The following is a 27,782-nucleotide window of genomic DNA, read 5'->3' as shown; positions in this document are numbered from 1 at the left end:
GTCCCATGAAAATAGGGGTGTCCTACCATACATTTCTCTGATGAAAATAGGGACATCCTAAGGAGAAGCAGGACATTCCAGGATCAAATCAAAAAATGGGATGGCTTCTGTGAACGCGGGACTGTCCCCGGAAAATAGGGATACTTGGAGAGTCTGAAACCCATCTTTCCTCTGTGGAGCTTGGGATGTCAAGAGTGGAATTGCCAAGCACTGACCAGACCCAGATCTGTTTAGCTTCAGCAAAGTTGTGCAACTTGTACCTTCAGGTCATCTTCTATTATCCCATTACTCTCCACAGAGTGGAAGAATTATAAAGAGCTACCTCTATCGGTGGCTCGTACTTTTAAACTTTTAAACCCTGCAAACCGCAAAAAACCCGAATTGCTGTCTGTTTCACTTCAGCGTTAAAGAGCGAGATTTTGTATGGAAATCTCTGGAGCAACAACAACAACAAAGTGATTGGAACATGGAGCTTCAAAGTGTGGGCTGTACCTGGAAAGCACAGGGCAAAAGCTAAGGGTGGATAAGCCCTAAGTAAACTTGGAATCTGCATCAGCAATAGAGGCGAAATTCAGGGGGGCAACTTTTAGCCAAGTAGTGGGTTAAAGGAATCCATAGAACATGTTGATGGGCTACAAAAAGGTGCCCCCAATTAACTGGCTGTCAAGTTCTAATTATTATTATTTTTAAAAGTAGATTTAATGTAAGTACGTACTTATAAAGACCATTGATGTCAAGCACCATCTTAGAGGAAAACGTTTTTTTAAGGATGTGTCTTAAGAAAAATGTTTCCCTCCTCGTATGCACATTAATACACAATTAATTGGTTGTTAAATCAAGTAAAATATGATTAATCAGCTAATATTAAGTCAGGAGGCAGCCCTGTTAACGATGCAACACACAAAGTGTATGATGAATCCAGAGGTAAGCACTTTTTTCTCAGCCTGGTCCTAACCGTGAATGCAATTCAACCCTCCCAATGTAGGGAAACAGAATACTTTTCTTTGCGCTTGTGTGGTTCAAGGAGATACAGTGCCAAGTGTCCAGTCATTAGATAGATAGATAGATAGATAGATAGATAGATAGATAGATAGATATAGATAGATATCTTTCTTGTCATTGTCCCATACAGAACATTATCTGCAGTGGGAGACTTGTATGAATCACCCTGCCATATATGGACAGGAAATTCCCTCCCTATATTTCCTTCACCCTGGAATTCTCTGAATGCTACCTGACTCCGCAAGATGGCTATTCACATACAATATTTCGATTTTTCTAGTTCAAAACAAGTCTGTTTCGCTATTGGCTGGAAATTTCACTCGAAGCAATAAGGCACACTTCACCAACAATGTAGGGTGGTTCCAGGGTTAGGCATTGCTGCAAATGTACACAAGATTAATGTCCCAGTGATTAATGTCCCAGGGTCACAAGCTGCGTGCAAACTACAATGGTACCTCAGGTTACAAACCCCTCGGGTTAGAAAGACTTTGGGTTACAAACACTTCGGGTTTCAGACTCTGCTAACCCGGAGGTAGTACTTCTGGTTAAGAACTTTGCTTCAGGATGAGAACAGAAATCGGGCTCTGGCGGCACGGCGGCAGCAGGAAGCGCCATTAGTTAAAGTGGTACCTCAGGTTAAGAACGGTTTCAGGTTAAGAACAGACCCCCAGAACGAATTAAGTTCGTAACCACTGTACTGTCTTTGAGAAAGTACTATTGAGAAAGAACTTATTAGATCTTCAGATACCTTACATGTGACCCCACGAGCATAGTCCCTGATGGATGGATGTAAGAGAGAACACATTTTGCCCTGGAGTACCACCGTACAATTGCTGCCTTCTGAACGTACTAATTTATACAAGCTGAAGGACCACGCCTAGCAGATGCATCTGAAGTGGCCAGAGATCAACGCACCACATTTAAGATCACTAACAAAGCAGTGCGAAGTTACGACAAGAAATCGAAATAGGATGCCGATGAGCCTAAGTTCAGTTCATGTGATTGTTTAAGCATCATTTAAATCTAATTGAATGATCATGATTGTGAAACACTGGGCTGTTATCTAGCTTAATAGACTTGCTAGTGCAATGATTTCTGGCTACACACAGGAACAGGCCCTCCCTAAATCTGTTCTGGGTTCCCCGTCCCAGCACTCCAGACCAGATTTGGGGAGGCCATGCAGGCACACAGGGAGATGAGATGTTCTACTGAGCAGCCTTAAGTCCCTGCACTAGCAGATGTATTTAGTTAGATCAGGGGTCAGCAAAGTTTTTGTGACTTGGGCCGGTTCACGGTCCCGCAGACGCTGCGGTGGGCCGGAGTGCACGCGCACACACGCACAAATACTATTTCGGCGTTCCTTTCAGTGTGGAGGAGGCGTGCGCAGCTTCCCATTGGCTGCAGGAGCTTCCAGGGAAGCTGGCCAGCGTCGCGGAAGGCGGTCCCTGCTCTGCTCCGCGCCGGTTTAGAACAGCGCATGGGAGCAGACCGAGCGGGCAGCGGGGGTCCATGGGCCAGTTAAACGGCCCTCATGGGCAGCTTGTGGCCCATGGGCCTTAGGTTGCCGACCCCTGAGTTAGATACTGCCCATTATTATTATTATTACAGTGGTGCCTCGCAAGACGAAAAGAATCCGTTCCGCGAGTCTCTTCGTCTTGCGGTTTCTTCGTCTTGCGAAGCAAGCCCATTAGCGGCTTAGTGGCTTAGCGCTATTAGCGGCTTAGCGGATCAGCTGATAAGCGGCTTAGCGGCTTAGCGGCTTAGCGGATCAGCTGATAAGCAGCTTAGCGGATCAGCTGTTAAGCGGCTTAGCGGCTTAGGGGATCAGCTGTTAAGCGGCTTAGCGGCTTAGCGGATCAGCTGATAAGCGGCTTAGTGGCTTAGCGGATCAGCTGATAAGTGGCTTAGCGTCTTAGAAAAGGGGGGGGAGGGAAAAAAACCCGCAGGAACTCGCAAGACATTTTCGTCTTGCGAAGCAAGCCCATAGGAAATTCGTTTTGCGAAGCACCTCCAAAACGGAAAACCCTTTCGTCTAGCGGGTTTTCCGTCTTGCGAGGCATTCGTCTTGCGGGGCACCACTGTATTATTATTATTATTATTATTATTATTATTATTATTATTAGATGATGCCCTACATTCTCCCCCTTAGCCTTCACAGATATGGAAAACACACACAGGAGAAACACGGTGCTAAGTCCATCAGCCCTATTCCTCCCCAGGCTGTGTACATCTGTTATCCCTGCTCAGATACCCTGTGCTGACTCAGGACTGCAAATAGCTTGGTAAACCTTATCCAGCAAACAAAGTTTGGAATGAAGCATCAATTCAAATTGGATCTGAAACTTAGCCGGAGAAATCTCATCTTGGTAATAATTCTGACTTGAGTAATGCATTACAAATTCCAATACAGCCTGGAACCGATTGTCACAGCACTGGGTAGCACATTGACAAGAACAAAACAGGCCAAGCCTTCCTTGATTCAGTCTGGATATATTACCCAGTATTGTCAAGGCCTCCGATGAGTCAGTTTCCCTGTTCCTGAATCCCATGCAAATGTGCCTGAGCCATTTCAAATGTGACTTATTCTACCATGATAAACCCCCCTCCCAGGTGTCCCTATGTTGTAGGGAGGGTATGGAGTTATCTGACCCCCCAAACCATCTGAATGCAGCCCTGTATAGGGAAGTTTTTTAATGTTTAATATTTTGCTATGTTTTTATAACTGTTGGGAGCTGCCCAGAGTGATTAGGGCAAGCCAATCAGGTGGATGGGTATAAATAATATAGGTGTTTTTGTTGTTGTTTATGATGGAGGAATATGACGCCCCTATTTTCATTGGAGACTCATTGGAGAGTATGTGATCTATTGCAAATCACCCAGAGATCCACTAGCAGTTCCCAAACTGCCTTCTGCCCAGTTCAGGGCGAATGTTGCCTGCTCATTTCGCTATTTGCCTACAAATTCTGAATTTAGGGTTGCCATATTCCAAAATGTGAAAATCCAGACAGAAAAGTTGTTGAACTTTTTGTGGAGGTGGGGGCAAAGTTGTTAAGCTTTTTAAAATTTATTTTTGGCCAAATTTGAAACAGATATTTAAAACGTTTGTTAAAAAAACAAAACCCCAGAATCTTTCCTTTTGGGAATTATAGGGACAGAACTACCCAAACTGTACAGAAATTTATTCAGTACAACAGACTACAGACTACAGCAGCAAGAATGTTACTTGCCCAAAAATGGAAAGAAGAAGTAGTCTCTGCAAAGGAAGAATGGATACAAAAAGTTATGGAATATTCAGAAATGGCGAAACTTACAGGAAAAATATGAAATCAAAATAACAAACTTTTTATAAAAGAATGGAAACAATTTATTGAATATTTACAGGATTGTTGTGATAACCTGCTGTTTCATAAGAATATCTATTTAAAGTAGATGAATAAATTAACAAATTAAGTTAATTTGGATATGTAGAAAATATTAAAAATAAATTTAAGGAACTGCAGAAAGAGGGGGAAGGAAGTCAAGTTCTGAAATGTTAAAGTGACTGTAAAATTCTTGAAATGTATAAACCTGAAAATCATAAATAAAATATTTTTAACAAGGTTCTCAAGCTTTTTTGCAAAACCTCATTTTTTTATATATGCATAGTTTTTAGCTATTTTTAATCCGCACTTCCGACATGGGTTGTCATACGACCACATTTTCCCAGACATTTAAGCGATTTCTGCCCAGAAAGAAATCTGGGTCAAATCCTGGCTTTGTCTATGAAATTCCAGGCAGCCTTAGCACCTGAGGCTGGAAGCTGGAGCCCAGTGCTCTCTGGAGGGCCTCAGGTTCCCCGTCCCTTCCCTCTAAGGGGTGGTCAGGAGGAAAAGAACACAGCTCTTGCCTAGGAATAATGCAGAATGCTTGGAGCTGCCAGCACTATGACATCACATTTGGCTGCTGAGCGCCAAGAAGAAAGGTGAGCAACTGAACTGGCACCTACACGAAAACAAGCAGCGCAGGGAACAGGTTTGCCAAGCGACTTTCAACCCAGCCTCACCCTTTGAAGTGACAGATCTGCTGTTCACCCCATTCAGGGGTCAAGGCTCTGCAAGATTTAAATGGGGAAGTGATGCAAACTTCCCCTTGTACGCTCATTTCGCGACTTTTTAAATCTCAGCTTCCCTCTCAGCAAACTTTTTCAGCAGGAGGCCGGACCACTGTCCCTTAGATCTTGTGGGGGCCAGACTATATTTTGGGGGGGGGTGAACGAATTCCTATGCCCCCAAAATAACCCAGAGATGCATTTTAAACAAAAGGACACATTCTACTCATGTAAAAACACAATGATTCCCAGACCATCGGCAGGCTGGATTTAGAAGGCGATTGGGCCGGATCCGGCCCCCCGGGCCTTAGTTTGCTTACCCATGCTCAAAGAGGCTCAGGCCAGCACTTAGGGACACATCTCCTGTTTCTTCCTCACAACAATCCTGTGAGTTAGATTAGGCTGGGAGGGAGGGACTGGCCCACAGGCACCCAGTGAGCTTCATGGTTGGTTGCGGAATCTGAACTCAGGACCCTCTTGCCTTAGTTCTGCACTCGAACCCAGCTATCCCCATCCTGCTGCCCTAGTGACTCCCATCATGGCTGCCCTATGCTGTGGTCCCAGTCCAGATTGAGAACCAGCAACCGCAACTGACATTTTGAAAAAGCCATTTTCGCCACTGATAATTCTGGGAGTGGCCGCCGAGACCATATAACACCGCTCCTGAAAGACCTACATTGGCTCCCAGTACGTTTCCGAGCACAGTTCAAAGTGTTGGTGCTGACCTTTAAAGCCCTAAACGACACTGGCCCAGTATACCTGAAGAAGCGTCTCCACCCCCATCGTTCAGCCCGGACACTGAGGTCCAGCACTGAGGGCCTTCTAGCGGTTCCCTCCCTGCGAGAAGTGAGGTCACAGGGAACTAGGCAGAGGGGCCTTCTCGCTAGTGGCTCCCACCCTGTGGAACGCCATCCCGTTAGATGACAAGGAAATAAACAACTATCTGACTTTTGGAAGGCATCTGAAGGCAGCCCTGAATAGGGAAGCTTCTAACGTTTGAAGTTTTATTCTGTTTTTAGTGTTCTATTGGCAGCCGTCCAGAGTGGCTTGGGAAACCCAGCCAGATGGGCGGGGTATAAATAATAAAATGATGATGATGATGATGATGAAGAAGAATGCCATCTTGGCCAGTTTGGCTGTCAGGTAGGAGAAGCATGGAAATGGCACATACAAGCCCTTCAACATTTCTCTAATGAAAACAGGAACATCCTATTCAATTATTATTATTATTTTACTATTTATACCCCACCCTCTGACTGGTTTGCCCCAGCCACTCTGGGTAGTGTCCAACATATATGAAAACATAATAAAACATTAAACATTTTAAAAAAAACACTTTCCTATAGAGGGCTGCCTTCAGATGGCTCTGGGGTCGGATAACTCCATACCCTCCAACATTTCTCTGATAAAAATAGAGACGTCCTAAGGAAAAGAAGGACATTCCGGGATCAAATCAGAAACTGGGATGGCTTCTGTAAATCTTCTGGGAAATGGGGACACTTGGAGGGTCTGCACATATATGGGGGGGAAAGGATTTGCAGAGGTATGTGATCATAGAATGAGGTATGTACGCAAGCAGCGAAAGTGAGAGCAGCATGGGTTGAGAGAGACTGGAGAGAGGAGCTTGTGTGAGACAGATATGAACTGCGTGTCTGAATTTGTAAAAGGGGTGACGGCTCAGGGAGATTCTAATGGGCTGGCATTTATGCAGAACCTCATTCACGGGCTCGTGAAGAGCTGATGAAAATTCCTTGGCATGGACGTACCCGGAGGTGTTCGTGCTGGGCAGATGAGCTGGGGAGGTCAAATGTGCAATTTGCCAGCAGCCTTTGCAGTGACAAGATATTGACGGTGAGAACAGGCCGCTCATTCAACACCGCAAGCTGTATGATATTTGGGAGGGTACGGTTGAACCAAATGTCTTAAGTCGCACATCATTAATCGGCCTTCCGTTTTCATTTCTGTGAGAATATGCCAGACAATCAGCTCCGCTGTCGGCAGAAGGCATCCTTGCCTGGAACCCATATATATGATACCACTAAGCAGCGCCTTGGCTACCATGAGTTTCCCACAATGCATCACTCCGTAGCATTGTGGGAAATTTAAAGGATGGTCCCCACAACCTGTTGCTGCTCAGGAGACTGTTACCTACTGCTGCTTCCCACTGCCAAGATGCACTGGTTGTCAGGGACTGGCTAGATAATAATAATATAATAATAAATTTTTATTTATACCAAGCCCTTCCCGGTTCAAAAACCAGGCTCAGGGCAGCTAACAACAAATTTAAAACACTTAATTGATGCAACAAAAAACAGCATAAAATACGGTATAAAACGTGAATAACGATAAATTCAGAATTCAAAAATCAATTTAGGGGGGAAATCCATCCAATAAACATTAGATGATCACCAGGGCTAGCTGGCTAAATTAGTCCTATTTGGGCCAGCATGGAGACCAGGGGAGAATTAGCTGTGGGATCCCAGAGTGGGTAATCTTCATAAAAAGGGGAGGGGGAGGGAAGGAAGGAAGGGGAATAAAAGATCAGGCTAAGTTCAAGTTGAAAGCCAGGTGGAATAGCTCTGTCTTACAGGCCCTGTGGAAGGAAGTTAAATCCTGCAGGGCCCTGGTCTCATGGGACAGAACATTCCACCAGGTCGGAGCCATCACTGAGAAGGCCCTGGCCCTGGTGGAGGATAATCTAACTTCCTTAGGATGAGGAAGAGTGGTGGACGCCACCTGTCCTAGGACCCCCCAGGGAGGACACAGAAGATGACTTAGAGCCTGAATCGTGGTGGTGGGACACTGGACAGCAGTCTGGGGAAGGGACTAGCTGGGAAGTGCTAGAAGCAGGAGGTTTGAGCGATCAAGGGGGGATTGGAAGAAGGAGGCCTTTCCAGGACATAGTCTCAGTGTCAGCACAGAATCAGATGGAGAGGATTCAGACTGCACCTGCTAACCAGCAATTGATCAGTCCCAGTCCTGATGGCTCCCTTCTTCCTCTGACTCCCCACTCGGGGAGAGTCCTGCACATTGCTGAGGAACGGGCCAGACAGGCCCAGAGGAGGAGCCCACCCCCATCGATGCAACCTTCTTCTGCTTGGAAGGGATCCAGAGTGAGAGGCTAGAGGGGGAAAGTGGGGGCAGTGATCAGTTTCAGCAATGTGTCCAGCTAGATGATGATGATTTATTTATACCCCTATGGGACCCCTACAGGACCGCGTCTCCTGGTATGTCCCACGGAGGAACTTACGGTCTTCAAATTAAAACATCTTGGAGATCCCGGGCCACAGGGAGGTTAGACTGGCCTCAACCAGAGCCAGGGCTTTTTCGACCGTGGCCCCGATCTGGTGGAATGCTCTGTCACAAGAGACTAGCGCCCTGCGGGACTTGACATCTTTCCACAGGGCCTGCAAGACAGAGCTGTTCCACCAGCCCTTTGGTCAGGGCGCAGTCTGACTGCCTCCTTCTGTAATCCTCATAGAACTCTAGCCCAATGGTTGCCATTAATTTGACTCTGAATTGATTTTAGAATGAATTAATTTTGGAATGTATTTCAATTAATGGATTGTGATTTTGGGTAAACTGTGTTATTTTTACTGTTGTTAGCCGCTCTGAGCCCGGCTTTGGCTGGGGAGGGCGGGATATAAATAAAATATTATTAGTAGTAGTATTATTATTATTATTATTAGTATTATTATTATTACCCCACCCATCTGGCTGGGTTTCCCCAGCCACTTTGGGCAGCTCCCAACAGAATATTAGTAATAATAAAAAAGCGATCAAACATCAAACATTAAAAACTTCCCTAACACGGGGTTGCCTTCAAATGTCTTCTAAAAGTCTCTGAGACGAGCCAGAGGAACTCTGCTGTGCTGTTGCTCTCTGTGAATAAAAGCAGGTTGCATTTCGTGTCTCACGTTCTTTCCAGCCCTGCGGATGACCTGCGCTCACCTGATAGCTCTCTGATACTGGTTGAGGATGAGACCCACTTTGCCAAAGACACTGTCCTCAAATGAAGTCCTGCAAATGATAGCTGGTGAGCACATCTGGTACTGATTCCACAATGGCCGCCGTGACAAACCCTGACATGTAGTTTTGAAATGAGAAATTTCAAAAGAATGCGTTTGCCAGCTACCTCGTCACAGAACCAACTGAAGTTCCGCTAGGAAGTCCCTAAAGAGAATACAGTGGTACCTTGGGTTACATACGCTTCAGGTTACAGACTCCGCTAACCCAGAAATAGTGCTTCAGGTTAAGAACTTTGCTTCAGGATGAGAACAGAAATCGTGCTCCGGCGGCGCGGCAGCAGCAGGGGGCCCCATTAGCTAAAGTGGCGCTTCAGGTTAAGAACAGTTTCAGGTTAAGAACAGACCTCCAGAACGAATTAAGTACTTAACCCGAGGTACCACTGTACACAGAACTGTGGCTGACGCACCACCCAAGGATATCTGGCAGAGGTTTGAAGGACATGAAATCTGGACTCCGGAGTTAAACACAATGGTGGCAGCCGCCCATTGGGGACTGATAGGGTGGAAGTCAGGGAGATCAACAGTGGGTGGAGCCAGAACTAATGACAGGCAGAGTCAGAGCCAATGACAGGTTGGCTAATTCTAGTTTGGTCCTCCTCCTCCTCAGTTCCACAAGGACAACACTGGGACTGAGGAAGAGGAAGACAGTGTCATGTCCTGGGCTGGCTTTAAGAAAGGAGGCCAACCAGATGTTCTCCAGGTGCCCAACTCTCAAGAGATTCAGGCAGCATGGCCAGGGGTAAGGAAATATGGGAGTTGTAGTCTAAAACATCTGGAAAAAATCCCCTTGAACTATAGAAATTAAGAGAACCAGTGTGTTGGGTCCATCCTAAGGAAACAGGTTCAGATCTCCAGTCAGCCACAAAATTTTACTAGGTGACCTTGGTCCAGACACTCTCTCTTTCTCTCTCTCCTCCTCCTTCCCTCTCAAACCTACTTCACAGGCTTGTTGTGAGGATAAATGGCAGGAACCCCACACGTCACTCCTTGATGGAAAAGCAGGATAAAAATGAGAGAGGTACAATGTAAAGGTGACGACATTCAGCTCCATGCCACAAAAAGCTCCACCCAACTGTGTTATGTACTGAAGTTCTCACCCTGGGCCAGCAGGGGGATATTGTAGATAGTTATGCAAATAAGGGATCGAAGGTGACATTCAGTGATTGGATAGTTTTAGAAAATTGTTACAGTTACGTTGTAATGGAGCTCCATATAAGCAGGCTGACTGAACCCTTCAGTTCAGTTCTGTTCTGGCCTGTGAATAAACAAGAGCTGTTTGAAGAATTGCTGTGTCGTCTGATATGTTCACCCACAACTTAACCAACTGAATACTGTTGTCCCATTTGCTGATCTCCACATATTGCGGCCTCTGCGCACACAGACTTATGCATGTACAGCATATAAACACAAGCTCTGCATGTGTGATCTGAGCTCTCTCCCCCCACAAAAAAAGATGGGCGCACCATGCGAAGCGCTCTTACATGCTGATATGTTTTGCACACAGGTGGCTTAATGATATTAAAAACATTAAAAGGTTGTATATTCCCATTATACTGGCCATTTGAATATGAAAGATCAATTCTTGGCAAATTTGTCCGTCAATCGTCTTCCTTCTTCACATCTTGCAGAGCTTCTGAGCTTCACAGCTGAAACTGTACCCAGCGTCCTCTTAAACCAATATAGCGTGACAATTTCCGAACGGCAATAATAATACTAATAATGTCAACCAACGCAATCAGATTAACCACGTATTTGAAAGCCACCATGTCTCCTGCGCTATGCTGGTTTAAGAGCACACCTTCTCAGCCTCCTTGGCAGTGAGGGAAAGCACGGCTGCAGCATCTGCTAAAGACCATTTCTTATAAATGATGTTTTTGATACGATTATGTTACGGTGAAACAGTGGGCTTCCAAAAGGCCTAATTTAGAGACTGAAGGGGTGAGATGACTCCTCAGGAGCACTAAGGTCTCTGAACATTTTCTAGCACTGAGAAATGGCTGCTGTCAGAAATTTTAAAGCAAGATTATTTGATTGACTCGGTTCTTGTAATAACAATTTACTACAGTGGTACCTCGGGTTACATATGCTTCAGGTTACATACGCTTCAGGTTACAGACTCCGCTAACCCAGAAATAGTACCTCGGGTTGAGAACTTTGCTTCAGGATGAGAACAGAAATCGTGCTCCAGCGGCACGGTGGCAGCAGGAGTCCCCATTAGCTAAAGTGGTGCTTCAGGTTAAGAACAGTTTCAGGTTAAGAATGGACCTTCGGAACGAATTAAGTACTTAACCTGAGGTACCACTGTAATATTAATATGCTGCCTATCTGACTGGGTTGCCTCAGCTATTCTGGGAAGCTTCCAACAAATTATAAAACCACAGTAAAACATCAAATATTTAAAACTTCCCTATACTGCCTTCAGACGTCTTCTAAAAGTCAGATAGTCACTTCTTTCCTTGATAACTGATGGGAGGGTGTTCCACAGAGGGGCGACCGACTGCCGACTAGACTCTCAACTAAGCCTGATGTGAAAAAATAATTACTTTTCCTTTAAAAATTGTGTGCATGCACACAAAGATTGCCTGAGCACTGCCCTGTGCCTCTGCTATCTGCTTATCTACATATTGGCAGATTTCAGACATAATAACCACGGTTTATCATGAAAGAAATGAGAATGTCTTCCCCTGCATGCTTCCCACTCCTCTTCTGGTACGACCACAAGCAGGTATTTTGAAAACATTTACTTTCTTTTTTTCCCCAAACCGCAGGTCCAATTATGGGTAATCTTGTTCCAAGCAAGGTAACTGCAAACCATAGGTTATAAAGCTGGCTTGTTTAAACAAACCATGGTTTGTTTTTACATTTATAGCCCACCTTTTCTCTAAGAAGGGTACATGCGGCTCTGACTCGCCCCCTTCTATCCTCACAACAACCCTGAGAGGTAGGCTGAGAGGCGATGACTGGCCCAAGGTCACCCACTGAGCATCATGGCTGAATGGGGATCTGAACCTTGCTTTCCCAAGTCCTACTCCAAGGCTCTAACCACTGCACCACAGTGACACTCGAGAAATTAGGCACAATTAAGATTAAGCACAGTTTAGGGTTTGGACATGGCACTAAAATGTGCCTACCATGTGCTGATTTTGCTGTGGGATGTGGGGAAGATTAAGGAATCACAGTCATTTTATTCAAGTGCCTCTCTTGTCTTTTGAGATTTCAGACTATCTTACACTCAAGCATATATCTGCAAATCATGAGGTCCAGAAATGTCCGAAACAATTAAAATCAAGTTCCTCAGAATCCTAAATTCTGTATCCAGGGCCGTAATACTTTGCCCCTTGTCTGCATTTTCACAGGAGAGCTGAACAGATCTGAGGAATCAGAACACTGCATGCAAAGCTCTCTAGATTCAAGGGTCTGAATCCCTGGAAAATTTCTGCCAGTCAGTGCAGACAGCAACAAGCTTGATGGGCAAATGTCAGTGTGGCATGACGTACTGGGGACAAAGGTCTCTCGGGGCAAATCCTCCAAACGAAATGTGCACGCTGAGCCCTGTGGTCTGTGCACTATAACCAAGGAGCCTTTTGCTCATGGCCAACATTGTGTCCATGTTCCGTATGGTGCCAAGAATAAACGTGCAAACTGCAGCCTATATATGCAGAACCCTCCAGCATCTTTCTGATTGAAATAATTAAAACAGAAATAGAGGATATGCAGCATAATGAGGAGGAATTGGGAAGCCATGGAAGGATGGGGTGGGAAGTCCAGGGGTAATAAGACAGATAAAGGTAATTAAAATATGTTATGTATTACAATTTTGGAAAACTCCTAAAGAAAAAAGAAGAAAAGAAAATATGGATGTCCTATTATTATTATCATCATCATCATCATCTCACCCATCTGACTGAGTGGCTACTCTGAGTGGCTTCCAACATTATAAAAACATAATAAAATATTAAATATTTTAAATAAAGACCTTCAGATGTCTGCTAAAGTAGTAGTAGTAGTAGTAGTAGTAATAATAATAATAATAATAATAATAATAATAATAATAATATAATTTATACCTCACCCATCTGGCTGGGTTCCCCCAGCCACTCTGGGTGGCTCCCAACAGAACTCCAAAAACACGATAAAACATCAGACATTACAAACTTCCCTAAGCAGGGCTGTCTGTATAGTTACTTATCTCCTTGGCTCGGAGGTCACATAACTCCATACTTTCCGACTTTCTCCAATGAAAATAAGGCTGTCCTACCATACCCTCCAACATTTCTCTTGTGAAAATAGGGACACCCTAAGGGAAAGTGGGAGATTCTGGGACCACATCAGAAACTGGGGCGGCTTCTGTAAATCCGGGACTGTCCCTGGATAATAGGGACACTTGGAGGGTCTGTATACGTTCAGCTCATAAACTCATTGCATTGCTCCGTCGACTTGCCTGCAAGCGGAAAGTTGACGAGCTGAAGTGCTTTCAAAAGAAAAAGAGGCCTTCCAGCCAGGCGTATCCAGCCCGAGCGTGCCGTAATCGGATTTATAACCTTGTTGCTGTATCAGTTTTTAATCTCAACCAATGCTGGCAAAAGCGACGCGAGTCCCCTCCCCGCTACTAAAGGGATTGCGCCGGCACACACAGCTTTCTGACGGTTTAACTAAATCAGATTAAAGTTAAACCAAGGTAGTTGTGGGTGTCCGCGAGGCGTCATCTGCTTCTAATGCTGCTCATTCAAAGTCTAGCCATCCATCTGCCTCACTCCCCACCACCCTGCCCTGCCTTCGCGAGTGCCGTTCCAGCGCCGAGATGGGGAGTCACACTGAGCTGGAAGCCAAACAGACAAAGAGCAGAGGCCTCATTACAAGGAGCAATTCAGAGGCAAGCAGTATGTTTCCGAGCACAATTCAAAGTGTTGGTGCTGACCTTTAAAGCCCTAAACAGCCTCGGTCCAGTATACCTGAAGGAGCGTCTCCACCTTCATCGTTCTACCCAGACACTGAAGTCCAGCTCCGAGGGCCTTCTGGCGGTTCCCTCACTGCGAGAAATGAAGCTACAGGGAACCAGGCAGAGGGCCTTCTCGGTAGTGGCACCCGCGCTGTGGAATGCCCTCCCACCAGATGTCAAAGAGAACAACAACTACCAGACTTTTAGAAGACATCTGAAGGCAGCCCTGTTTAGGGAAGCTTTTAATGTTGCATGTATTACAGTATTTTAATATTTTGTTCAAAGCCGCCCAGAGTGGCTGGGGAAGCCCAGCCAGATGGGCAGGGTATAAATAATAAATAATAAATTATTATCATTATTATCATTATTATCAGCTGAGTGTGAGATGGGCCAGTTGCTACTTAGGAAGCCTTCGTGAGAATGGGAATTCTTCTTATTCAAGGGATATATAGCTCAACAGTTAAGCATGTGCAGAAGATTCGTCTGCTTAAAAAAAGACCTCTAACAGAGTCGTAGAATTGTAGAGTTGGACCGGGACCCCCAAGAGTCATTTAGCGCAACCCCTGTCACGCAAGAATCGCAACTAAAGCAACCCCGACAGATGTCCCTCCGACCTCTGATGTTATAAACCTCCAACAGTTTGGCATGGCACCTAAAGATATTCGATGAAGGTGCCAGGCGAGCCTCCCTGGGGAGAGCATTCCACAAATGGGGAGAGATGACAGAAAAGGCCTGTTCTCATGTTGCCACCCCCTCCAGACCTTTCATGGACACACAAAGAAGGGCCATCGATGATGTTCACAGGGTCTGGGTCGGTTCCTATGGGGAGAGGCGGTTCTTGAGGTATGGCGGTCCTGAGCTGTTTATGGCTTTATAGGTCAAAACCAGCACTTTGAATCGGGCCCAGAAACTAATCGGCAGCCAGTGAAGTCAGGCCAGGATCAGGGTACAGTGGAACCTTGCTTTTCGAACGTAATCCGTTCCGGAAGACCGTTTGACTTCCGAAACGTCCAAAAACTGAAAGCGGAAGCCTCAATACAATAGGGAAACTCAAAATGGAATCCCCATGGCACATTCGGCTTCCGAAAAACTTTCGGAAATCAAAGCAGTTACTTCCAGGTTTTGGGCGTTCGAAAGCCCAAACATTCGTCAACGGAGATGTCCGAAAACCGAGTTTCCACTGTAGTAAGTTCAAACCATCTTGCCCCAGTGAGTAACTGAGCTGCCAAATTCAGTACCACTTGACATTTCTTAACCATCTTCAGAGGCAGCCCTATGTTTAACAGGTTGCAGTAACTGAACCTTAAAAAAGTAAAGGTAAAGGACCCCTGACAGTTAAGTCCAGTTGTGAACGACTCTGGGGTTGAGGCGCTCATCTTACTTTACTGACTGAGGGAGCCGATGTTTGTCCACAGTTTTTCCGGGTCATGTGGCCAGCATGACTAAGCCGCTTCTGGCAAAACCAGAGCAGCGCACAGAAACGCCATTTACCTTCATGCCAGAGTGGTACCTATTTATCTACTTGCACTTTGACGTGCTTTCGAACTGCTAGGTTGGCAGGAGCTGGGACCGAGCAACGGGAGCTCACCCCGTCGCGGGGATTCGAACCGCCGACCTTCCGATCGGCAAGTCCTAAGCTCAGTGGTTTACACCACAGCGCCACCCTCATCACTAGAGATTACCACAGCACAGGCAAAAGAAGAACAGGCTCTCCCTGTTCAGATAGGGGCGCAGCTGGGCCACCAGCCAAAGCCGATGGAAGGCACTCAACACCACTGAGGTCACCTGAGCCTCAAGCAACAGTAACGGCTCTACAAGGACACCCAAGCTGCATTCCTTTTCCTTCAGAGGAAGCGTAACCCCATCCAGAGCAGGCAACCTCCCATCCATCTCGCCTAGGGAACCACCCCTGAAAAGGCCCCGCCCACTGAGAGTGCCAATGAACGTACACCGAGAGCTGCCCATTTCTAATTCCTGCTCCAGCCACGATCCTTGGGCCGGACACCCAATCTTAACCTAACCTCCTTTGCAAGGCTGTTGTGGAAGATAAAATGGTGGAAACTCAATGAGCTCCTTGGGAGGCAGAGAAAAGATGTCAAAGTCACAAAGCTGCCTTATGGAAAGAAGGGTTGGCTATAATTCTTTCCTCTTTGGATACTCTATAACAACCACAATCACATCATCAACACAGGTCAATGGTAAATGGATTTGTAACTCTGGCCAGCACCGAGAATAAACAGTTCCTTGGCATCTACTACCAACAAACTGGTAAGAGATCTATGGGCTGTCCTGAGGAATAATCACCTATGATCCATCTCAGTGGTTCCCCAAACTTTTTCTCCTCCTGGACCACTTGAAAATTGATGAGGGTCTTGGTGAACTACTTAATGACCTCTCTCCCAGCTTCTTCCCCCTCTTTCTTGCTGCTTCCTTCATTCCCAAAAGGAGACGTTGAAACTGAACTTGTATACATGCATCGCACACACTAAATGGCACCCCTGCTTTGCCATGTGTGAAATCCCCCTGTGGCGTTCAAAAGCTTGGTGGAATAATAATAATAATAATTAAAAAAAAAAAAATTAGACCCCGCCCATCTGGCTGGGTTTCCCCAGCCACTCTGGGCGGTTTCCAACAAAACACTAAAATACAATAATCTATTAAAAGCTTCCCTAAACAGGGATGCCTTTAGGTGTCTTCTAAAAGTTTGGTAGTTATTTTTCTCTTTGACATCTGGTGGGAGGGCATTCCACAGGGCAGGTGCCACTACCGAGAAGGCCCTCTGCCTGGCTCCTTGGCTTCTTGCAGCAACTTGGCTTCTTGCAGCAAGGGAACCGCCAGAAGGCCCTCGGGGCTGGACCTCAGCGTCCAGGCAGAACGATGGGGGTGGAGACGCTCCTTCAGGTATACTGGACCGAGGCCGTTTAGGGCTTTAAAGGTCAGCACCAACACTTTGAATTGTGCTCGGAAACGTACTGGGAGCCAGTGTAGGTCTTTCAAGACTGGTGTTATATGGACTTGGCGGCCGCTTCCTGTCACCAGTCTAGCTGCTGCATTTTGGATTAGTTGTAGTTTCCGGGTCACCTTCAAAGGTAGCCCCACATAGAGCGCATTGCCGTAGTCCAAGCGAGAGATAACCAGAGCATGTACCACTCTGGCAAGACAGTATGCGGGCAGGTATGGTCTCAGCCTGCGTACCAGATGGAGCTGATAAACAGCTGCCCTGGACACAGAATTGACCTGTGCCTCCATGGACAGCTGCGAGTCTGAAATTTTCTAATGGCAAGATGGGTTCTCATTTTTGGGAGGGTTTAAGCAAAGGCTGTGTGGCTGTGTGTAGGGTATACTGCAGTCCCATCCCACATTGCAGTTCATGCACTGAGCAGAGGGTGCAATGGATGACCCACAAACCCCTTCAAACTCTACGACGCTACAAAACAAGAGAGATTCCAATGGGAGATTGGCAAGATCACATTTGCTCCCGGATGCATAAAATGCGGAAAATGACAAAACTACGACCCCAAGAGTTCCCCAGAGAGAGGGACTGATTGTTAAACCAGCCTGGGAATTGTAGATCTTGTGATGGGAACAAGGTTCTGCTAGTAATCCCCAGCACTCTTTGTTGTTGTTGTTGTTTAGTCGTTTAGTCGTGTCCGACTCTTTATGACCCCATGGACCAGAGCACGCCAGGCCCTCCTGTCTTTCACTGCCTCCCGCAGTTTGGTCAAACTCATGTTTGTATCTTCGAGCACACTGTCCAACCATCTCGTCCTCTGTCGTCCCCTCCTCCTTGTGCCCTCCATCTTTCCCAACATCAGGGTCTTTTCCATGGAGTCTTCTCTTCTCATGAGGTGGCCAAAGTACTGGAGCCTCAGCTTCACAATCTGTCCTTCCAGTGAGCACTCAGGGCTGATTTCCTTCAGAATGGAGAGGTTTGATCTTCTTGCAGTCCATGGGACTCTCGAGAGTCTCCTCCAGCACCATAATTCAGCGCCCTTAATGAACTACAGTTCCCAGGATTCTTTGGGAGGAGGGAAGCAATACACGTTTGAAGTGGTACGATACTGATTTTCATGTATGGTGCGGCTATGTATGGCCTGTGTGTGCTTTCCTGCCCTAGACACTTTTGGGGGATGCTTTTAATCATTCGCTTGTTAGCTCAGTTGGTTAGAACATGGTGTTGATAACGCCAAGGTTGCAGGTTCAATCCCCGTCTGAGACAGCTGCATATTCCTGCATTGCAGGGGCGATGGTCCTCAGGGTCCCTTTCGACTCTTAAAATTCTACAATTCTATGATTCCCATAAGGACTTGCACAGCAGAAGGTGCTCAAAATAATTCTGAGAATTGTCCAAGAGAAACACAAGGCAAAGGATGATCCTTTTCCTATGAAGACCCCCCCCCCCCCACACACACACAGTACAAAATGAAGTATCAGTTCCTTCGCCTTGGGGCTGCCTAGAAAAATGCTAAATCATTTATGCTGCAAAAATGAGGGAAATGCCCATTTCTCTCTCTCTCTCTCTTAAATATCCCAAGATCATGAAATGCTTTCATTATTTTTTTCCAAAGTCCTTTCAACCCTCCCACAGGTATTTATATAGATATATAAAATAGGTTTAATTATATTCCTCATTCAGAACAGACATGCTCCCTCCCTCCGCCAAGCCAACTGGATTCTTAATATTGTATTTTAGGCTCCATGCGGCTCCAGGGCTTACCTAGACTACAAGCGTGTATCTATTTATTAGCAAACTCAAATAACGCTTTCACCAAGTCAATGGATGGCTTTTGGGAAAACGTGACAACATTTAACCTCTAATACTCGTACAAGTGATTGTAGACTAGGACTGCATAATGATTGTCGGCTGACCTGCGTGATGATTGTTCACTGTCTGTGATGCCTTAATTGGTGCTAATGTTTTTAAGGGTTGTTGTTTTTATCTGCAATGAAGGATCTAAATGTTGCTCAGTTTCTTAAGGTTAGGGCTCACAGCCAATACAAAATAAACTCTGTTGAGTTGAATTAAAACTCTTTTATACCACTATAATATACACTCCAAAGAATCCTGGGATTTCTGATCAGGTATTATCACAGGCTCATAGCTTAGGACTCTCCAAGGTTAGCCTTCCCCAACCTGATGACCTCTTGGACTACAAATCCCATCTTCCTAGCCCATGGGCATACAGGCTGAGGCTGATGGGACTTCAGAATCCATCATAATCTGGAGGAATTCAGGTTGGGGACAGTGTTAAAAACTCAGATATATAAGCTAATCACCAAATGGTACCTTAAATCAAGGTTGCAGTCACCACAACAGAATGTCTAGACGCCTTTTTTACAGTGGAGTATGATTGCTGTTGCTGTTGTTAATTTCATTCCTATACCTCTTTATATTTTAAAGGGAAAAAATCTCAAAGCAGTTTACTACGAATTAAAACATCCAGTCAAATAATCCAGAATAAAACAAATTCAAGCTTCAGATCCTTCTCTAAGTGACATTTTGCTTTCCCCATATTTATTTACCTACTTAATTTATAGAGCTGCCCCACAGCAGAAGTACTCTAGGAAGGCAGTGTGGTGTAGTGGTTAGAGTGTCAGACTAGGACCGGGGAGATGAGGGTTCAAATCCCTACTCAGCCATGAATTTAGCCTACCTCACAGGGTCATTGTAGGGATTAGCAGGGTTAGGGGGGAAGCTGTGAACCATGTACGTATTCCTTGGAAAAAAAGATGGGCTGTAAATGCAACAACAAGCTCTTCTGCTTACCTGCTTAAGAAAGCCGGAGGGGCCAGCCAGATGGAGATGTCAGGCACCAATCTGGGATCCAGAGATCCCCACATGGTCACAATTGGATGCTTAAAAGGGTAAAGGGGACCCCTGACCATTAGGTCCAGTCGTGGCCGACTCTGGGGTTGTGGCTCTCATCTCGCTTTATTGGCCGAGGGAGCCGGCGTACAGCTTCCAGGTCATGTGGCCAGCATGACTAAGCCGCTTCTGGCGAACCAGAGCAGCGCACGGAAATGCCATTTACCTTCCCGCCGGAGTGCTACCTATTTATCTACTTCCACTTTGACATGCTTTCGAACTGCTAGATTGGCAGGAGCAGGGACCGAGCAACGGGAGCTCACTCCGTCGCAGGGATTCGAACCGCCGACCTTCTGATCAGCAAGTCCTAGGCTCTGTGGTTTAACCCACAGTGCCACCCACATCCCATTGGACGCTTACTAGTCGTCAAATGCGCCTGGCGCCTGGCTAATTTCTAACACTAGTTGGGGAAGTATCAATGCAGCACTTCCCAGAGGCAATATGCTGGGTCAGGCCAAAAGCTCAAAAAGCGGCCTTCTCCTGAGTCAGATGACTGGTCCATCTCGCTCAGTGTTGTCTACACTGACTGATGGTGGGTCTCCAGGGTTTCTGGCAGAAGTCTCCTTCAGCCCTATCTCGGGGTGCCAGGAATCAAACATAGGCAGTGGCGTAGCGTGGGGGGTGCAGGGGGGGCCGGCCGCACTGGGCGCAACATCTGGGGGTTAGGGTTAGGGGGCGCAAATCCACGGGTTAGGGGGCGCAAATCCACGGGTTAGAGGGCGCAAATTACTTGCCTTGCCCCGGGTGCTGACAACCCACGCTACGCCACTGAACGTAGGATGTTCTCCATGCAAAGTAGATGCTCTAGCACTGAGCTATGGCCTTCCTCTATCTAGGCCAGCATCCTGCCTCCCACAGTATCAAAGCAGATGTCTGCCACTGCTGCTTTTCCCAAGCAGCTACAGTGAAGGGAAAAAGTATTTGATCCCCTGCTAAATTTGCCCATTTGCCCTCTGACGAAGAAACATACGGCCAAGACAACAAAGGATTGGCTCAAGAAGAAGCATATTAAGGTCCTGGAGTGGCCTAGCCAGTCTCCAGACCTTAATCCCATCGAAAAATCTGTGTTGGGAGCTGAAGGTTCGAGTAGCTACACATCAGCCTCGAAATCTTACTGACTTGGAGAGGATCTGCAAAGAGGAGTGGGAAAAAATACCTCCCGAGATGTGTGCAATCCTGGTGGCCACCTACAAGAAACACCTGACCGCTCTAATTGCCAACAAGGGTTTTGCCACCAAGTACTAAGTCATCTTTTGCAAAGGGATCAAATACTTATTTCGCTCATTATAATGCACATCAATCTCTGACTTTCGTCTTCCGGGTTTCTGGGGGTTTTCCTGTTGTTATTCTGTCTCTCACAGCTACAGTAAACCTACCATTAAAATTATGGACTGGTCATTTCTTCGTCAGAGGGCAAACGGGCAAATTTAGCAAGGGATCAAATACTTTTTTCCCCTCACTGTAGTATTGAGAGCTAGTATTGACCTTAGAAGAGGGATGGAGAATGTGTGGCCTTCCAGGTGTTGCCAGACTACAACTCCCATCATCCTTTGGCCTTCTCAAGGCTGTAGCTCTCAACCAAAGGTGTAGCAGCAGTGTTCAAAACCAGCCAGGTGCCAGGCACATTTTGCACCTGGCTATCGGCCACTTGTGACCAAGTGAAGATGCCTGGGCGCCAAGATGGCGCCCAACATCTCCACCATCTGGAGGTACATGCCTGGGGATCATCAGATCTGGACTGTTTTCACAAGCCAATACCCCATCCTGTAGAATTCCATCAGTTATCATTTATCTGCACAATCAGAATGAATCTCAAGAACCAAAATGCTTTTTCTGTGCAGCCTGAGCAGGAGCAGTGAACAACGTTACAGCTAATTCTTGTTGCGTGTCTTCACTTACCCCACCCCACTGCCCGGCTCACAGTTGTGAAGAATAGCCCTACATTATGAATGGTCCGTGTCACCATTAAGAAAAAGAGATAGGAATAGGCCAATATATATGTGGACTGTCCCTGGATCAAGTGACTTTTCTTCTTTAACTTCTCAAAGTTCTTAATCTAACTCAAGGTTGTCATTTAAACTAGCCAAATCTTTAACTGACAATCCAGTCACAGTCAGTCCATCATTTGAAAAACAAGACTTTAAGAGCCGTCTTGCCCCAAAATGGCAACTAGACATTCCATTTTGGCAGCTGTAGCCTTGGTTTAAGGAGCCATTTGGCGCCTAGCTTATATACCTGAGTTTCTAGCACTGGGTAGCAACTGGGTACCTGAGAAGCGACTTTCCCTATTCACCCCTGAGGGCATTAGGATGGATGGTCCTTGAAGACCTCTTTGGATCTTCCTGCTACATTGATAAGGAACTTGTGGCCCTACAGATGTTGATGGAACGAAGCATCCATCAACCCCAGCCGGCAAGTCCAATGGGGAGAGATGATAAGAGCCATAGCCCAACACCATCTGCAGGGAAACAGATTTCTCATCCTTTTGAGTTAGGACATGGGCTCCATTCTTTCGAGGCAAGCTTTTACAGGACTCTACTTTCCTGGGAAGCATGGAGTAAGGTGTTGGGAGTCCCTTTATTTTCATAGAATCATAGAGTTGGAAGAGACCACAAAGGCCACAGAGTCCAACCCCCTGCCAAGCAGGAAACACCATCAGAGCACTCCTGACATATGGTTGTCAAGCCTCTGCTTAAAGACCTCCAAAGAAGGAGACTCCACCACACTCCTTGGCAGCAAATTCCACTGTCGAACAGCTCTTACTGTCAGGAAGTTCTTCCTAATGTTTAGGTGGAATCTTTTTTTCTTGTAGTTTGGAACCATTGCTCCGTGTCCGCTTCTCTGGAGCAGCAGAAAACAACCTTTCTCCCTCCTCTATGTGACATCCTTTTATATATTTGAACATGGCTATCATATCACCCCTTAACCTCCTCTTCTCCAAGCTAAACATGCCCAGCTCCCTTAGCCGTTCTTCATAAGGCATCGTTTCCAGGCCTTTGACCATTTTGGTTGCCCTCCTCTGGACACGTTCCAGTTTGTCAGTGTCCTTCTTGAACTGTGGTGCCCAGAACTGGACACAGTACTCCAGGTGAGGTCTGACCAGAGCAGAATACAGTGGCACTATTACTTCCCTTGATCTAGATGCTATACTTCTATTGATGCAGCCCAGAATTGCATTGGCTTTTTTAGCTGCCGTGTCACACTGTTGGCTCATGTCAAGTTTGTGGTCAACCAGGACTCCTAGATCCTTTTCACATGTACTGCTCTCAAGCCAGGTGTCACCCATCTTGTATTTGTGCCTCTCATTTTTTTTGCCCAAGTGCAATACTGTACATTTCTCCCTGTTAAAATTCATCTTGTTTGTTTTGGCCCAGTTCTCTAATCTGTCAAGGTCGTTTTGAAGTGTGATCCTGTCCTCTGGGGTGTTAGCCACCCCTCCCAGTTTGGTGTCATCTGCAAATTTGATCAGGATGCCCTTGAGTCCATCATCCAAGTCGTTGATAAAGATGTTGAATAAGACCGGGCCCAAGACAGAACCCTGTGGCACCCCACTAGTCACTCTTCTCCAGGATGAAGAGGAACCATTGATGAGCACCCTTTGGGTTCGGTCAGACAGCCAGTTACAAATCCACTGAGTGGTAGCATAGTCAAGACCGCATTTTACCAGCTTCTTTACAAGAATATCATGGGGCACCTTGTCAAATGCCTTGCTGAAATCAAGGTAGGCTACATCCACTGCGTTCCCTTCATCTACCAGGCTTGTAATTCTGTCAATTTTGCAGCCGCTATATACTTTTCTATATACTGCTAACATGCTGAAAGAGCTTCTAAGCAGTTCAAAAGTTTGAAATCAATTATAAAATCCATACATAATTAAAACACACAAAAAACAATTCCATCGTCATTAAAAACATCCACAATTAAAACATTTTAAGTATTCCTATTTTTCAGGAAAAAATTGATTTACATGGATTACTTGCTCCCCCCGAACCCCTGAATAATTAGAATGAGTGGGTGGTGAAAGCACCCTTAACTCTTCAAAGTTATGTAAGCTTTTTTTTAAAAAAAATAATGCTCATTGTTCAATTTCCCTGCCCTAAGTGTGGGGGATGGAGGGTTGGTAAGTGCATCTAATCTTCTAGCTTGTGGAGTCTTTCCGTTAGCTCTCCTGGGTTGCTGACATTCATTGTTTTGTTACTGTTGCATTTTATCGCCTATTCTTGTTTTAATATGTTGTTTATACTTTGGGAGCTTTGACCATTGGTCATGCTGGCTGGGGCTGATGGGAGCTGGAGCTCAGCAACATCTGCAGGGGCCACAGGTTCCCCATCTCTTGACCTACATATTTCAAACAGCCAACGCGACTAGTAGCCCGACCCTCCCGATAACTTCCCTAATTGTATTTAAAATCCATCTAAGCTAGCGGCTATCGCTACATCTTCTGGCAACCAATTCTATAAATCAATTACGAGTTGTGTGAAGAAGCGCTTCCTTTTGTCTGCTCTCTGCTTCTCCTGCCAATCAATTTCGTTGGATGACCCCTGGATGGCTCAGTTGGTTAGAGAATGGAGCAGCTTTCATCCCTGTTTGGGACATCTGCATATTCCAATAATTCTATGACCCCAAATTCTAGTATTATTATGAGAGGTAGGGCCGAGGGCATTTATCTCTATCCTCTTTTTTCCATGTGGCGACTTATTTTACAAACTTCATCCCTCGCCTGTGAACTACGGTCACAGCTGCAAATTCAAATGGTTGTTGAGGAGGACAATCCCAGGGAATGGGACCTAGGACAGAGTGCATCATGCTCACACATTGCTATGGTAAAGCAGGTCACAGTCCAGATAGAATATGACCGGGTAGCCTCTTGTTCCACCACTCTGCGCAGGAAATATGTGTGATAAATAAACCAGTTCTGCTCCAGCTCAGAAGTTACTCTGGCCTGGCATTCATGCCCGAATACACCCCTTGTCGCTTTTATCAAGGACTGGGTGTTGTAACCTGAGTTCCATTCCTTGACCACTGATACCTCCACCCAAGGGTGACCACAGAGGAGTTTCCTCCAGCTCTTTTCAACATAGGAAGTTCCGACTATTTGTCCACCTGAAGCCAGTGTTATCCACTCTGGCTGGCAGCAGAACTCTCCAGCTGAACTGTTCCCCAGCACCTGCTCCCTGACCTTTTGTAGCTGGAGTCTGAGCTCAGGAAATTCTCCACTGGACTACACTTCGAAGACAGATATGGGACCCCATGTTGAAGGTGTGTGTGTGTGATGGCCTGGGACTCGGAACCAGAGGAGTCCCAGTCTGCACCGGATCCTTTGCCTCAGGCATCATCTGAACCAAGTCTGGGGCTTGGTCCTGAAGAGTCCCAGTCTGCACAGGTTCCCCTGCAACAAGCACCAGCTGGGCCAAGTCAGGGGCCTGAGCCTGCCCTGGCTCCAGATGCAGGGATTACCTCGTTGGCTTCAGCTGGGCCATTACTTACAGCTGCTCCACTACCGGTTGGGTCAGGGGAGGCTGAGGTGGCCCCTGGGTCTAGTAACCCAACGACATCTCTTGAGCTGCAAAGACTAAGGTCTGACAGAAGGAGAGACCTGAGTACTCGCAGGAGGAGTGCTCGCCTTCGAGCGAAAAAGGGAGGTGAGTTGCCAGGGGATCAGGACTGGCCGCTACCCCGACAAAGATAAAAGGCTGTCAGACCCCACCCCAGGTTGCGGGAGCAACATTGGTGTATGCTAGATCCTGCCTGAGATCTTGTACCTGTCCTTGCCTGGTTTCCTGCCTTGTGTCCTGCCTCGGCCCTGTCGGACTGACTCCTAGCACAACCTCCGGATTCTGGTCCGGTCCTGGAATGCGTTTCAAGGGTTACCCCTGGGCCCAGCACAGTGTGTGTATACAAGAAAGGTCAAAAACTGAAGGCATGGCAAAGGGCCCCAAAGGCAGAATAAGCTGAGAGTATCATAGAATCAGAGTTGGAAGAGATTCTGAGAATCATCTAATCCAACCCCCTGAAATGCAGGACTATGCAGATGTCCCATGTGGGGATCGAACCTGCAGCCTTGGCATTATCAGCGCAACGCTCTAACCAGCTGAACTATCCAGGCAAATAGCTTTGTAAAAGTTACTTGCCCTGTAGTCACCAGTCTGCTGCAGGCTGGCATAAGAAGGGCAGAGAGCGCCATCCTTATTACAGCAGCCTGATGTGTTTCTACGGTGGGTGCAGATTCTCTTCTCTTGCAGCCTGCTTTTGGCTTCCAGGCCGAGGTGGGACACAGCAATCTGCCCCTCCTCCACCAGCCTGCATGCAAGTCCTTGTCTCCTACAAAGACCAGGCGAGTGCTTATTTACAAGGCTGAGATCACAGACTGGGAAAGAGGGAGAACTGGAAGGTGTGCTGCAAAGATGGTCTGGGGAGATGGACAGGGAAATTGGGGTGGTCCCTCATATCCCTTGTTACTGTTGCTTGTAATTATAAAATTGTAGAGTCAGAAAGCACCCCAGGGGTCATCTAGTCCAACCCCCTGCAGTGCAGAAATAATAATAACAATTTGTAGCCTACCTTTCCTCCGAAGGAGCTCAAGGTGGCGTACACAGTTCCCCACTCTATTTTCACACAGCAAGTTTCATGGCCAAGGAGGGATTCGAACTCTGGACTCCCAGGCACTAGGCCAGCGCTCTAGCCACTAGTGTGGTGTAGTGGTTAAGAGCGGTAGTCTCGTAATCTGGGGGACCGGGTTCGCGTCTCCGCTCCTCCACATGCAGCTGCTGGGTGACCTTGGGCCAGTCACACTTCTTTGAAGTCTCTCAGCCCCACTCACCTCACAGAGTGTTTGTTGTGGGGGAGGAAGGGAAAGGAGAATGTTAGCCGCTTTGAGATTCCTGAAGGGGAGTGAAAGGCGGGATATCAAATCCAAACTCTTCTTCTTCTTCTCTACACCACTGGCTCCCCATAGAGTCAGGGGAGGCCCAAAGGCCACTTAGAGCAACGTCCACCCACCAGGCAACAGAACCATCCATTCACCAGTCAAAACCAGACCACAATGGACAAACAGAAAGAATTTGCACTGCAGAGGATGGGGAGCAGGAGACATAGAATCATGGAATTGAAGAGTTGGAAGGGACCTCAAGGGGCATCTAGTCCAATCCCCCACAATGCAGGAATCCCTGGGTGGGCTCAAACCACCAAACATCTGGTGAACAGCAAGACACACTGACCCATTGTGCCACTGGGCTCTACATCTCATCAAGGTAACTCACGCCACATTACATTTTCTTAGTGCTCAGTTTGCCACACCATCTGATCATTTCAATGCAGGCAATATATCACTCTAGTAAGCAAGCCAAGCCATATTCTGTGTGGGGATCACAATGCCCTCCCCTCCATCCTGTGTCACAAGTCAGTGGGATGGGAAAGCAAGTGGGGGGGTTGGGCAGGGAGAGGCATGGTTCCTTTCGAAGCCCATAGGTCTCCATTCTGCCTGGACCAGAAAAGCAACCCAACTGAACCACTGAATTTCACTGATGGAAATGTTTCCGAGGAGCGGGTTGGTGAGATGCAAAAGAGGGCAGGAGGCGGAGGAGGACCCTTTAAGGATTTGGAGGAAGCAGGGTGAAGGAAGCAGAGGGGACTGAGAGGCAACTAGGCCCAATGTGTGTGGAGGGAAGAGGGGCTTGGCTGACAATAGAAGAGGCTGGGGAGAGGGCATAATAAGGTGGGACATGAGAGGGTTGGAGGGGAGGGGGAGCTGCAGATATCCACCAGTGTAGGGTTGGGAGTTCAAGGGGGTACGCTGGGGAAAGGATTCATGAGGAAGAAGCAAGTAATATACCCTGAACCGTGGCGTGTGTGTGTGCAATG

The 27,782-nt window shown here is 46.7% G+C and overlaps 1 protein-coding gene across 3 annotated transcripts in view; it reads right to left on the bottom strand.

Moving 5' to 3' along the window:
- Positions 1-27,782, bottom strand: part of LRRC4B (leucine rich repeat containing 4B) — a 154,226-nt gene that overhangs the window by 46,452 nt on the left and 79,992 nt on the right. The gene's annotated exons all lie outside the window — the stretch shown is intronic.

This window comes from Podarcis erhardii (assembly GCF_964252035.2).
Source record: "Podarcis erhardii genome assembly, chromosome: 13".
NCBI classification, from domain to species: Eukaryota; Metazoa; Chordata; class Lepidosauria; order Squamata; family Lacertidae; genus Podarcis; species Podarcis erhardii.
This window is presented reverse-complemented; position numbering and strand designations above follow the sequence as displayed.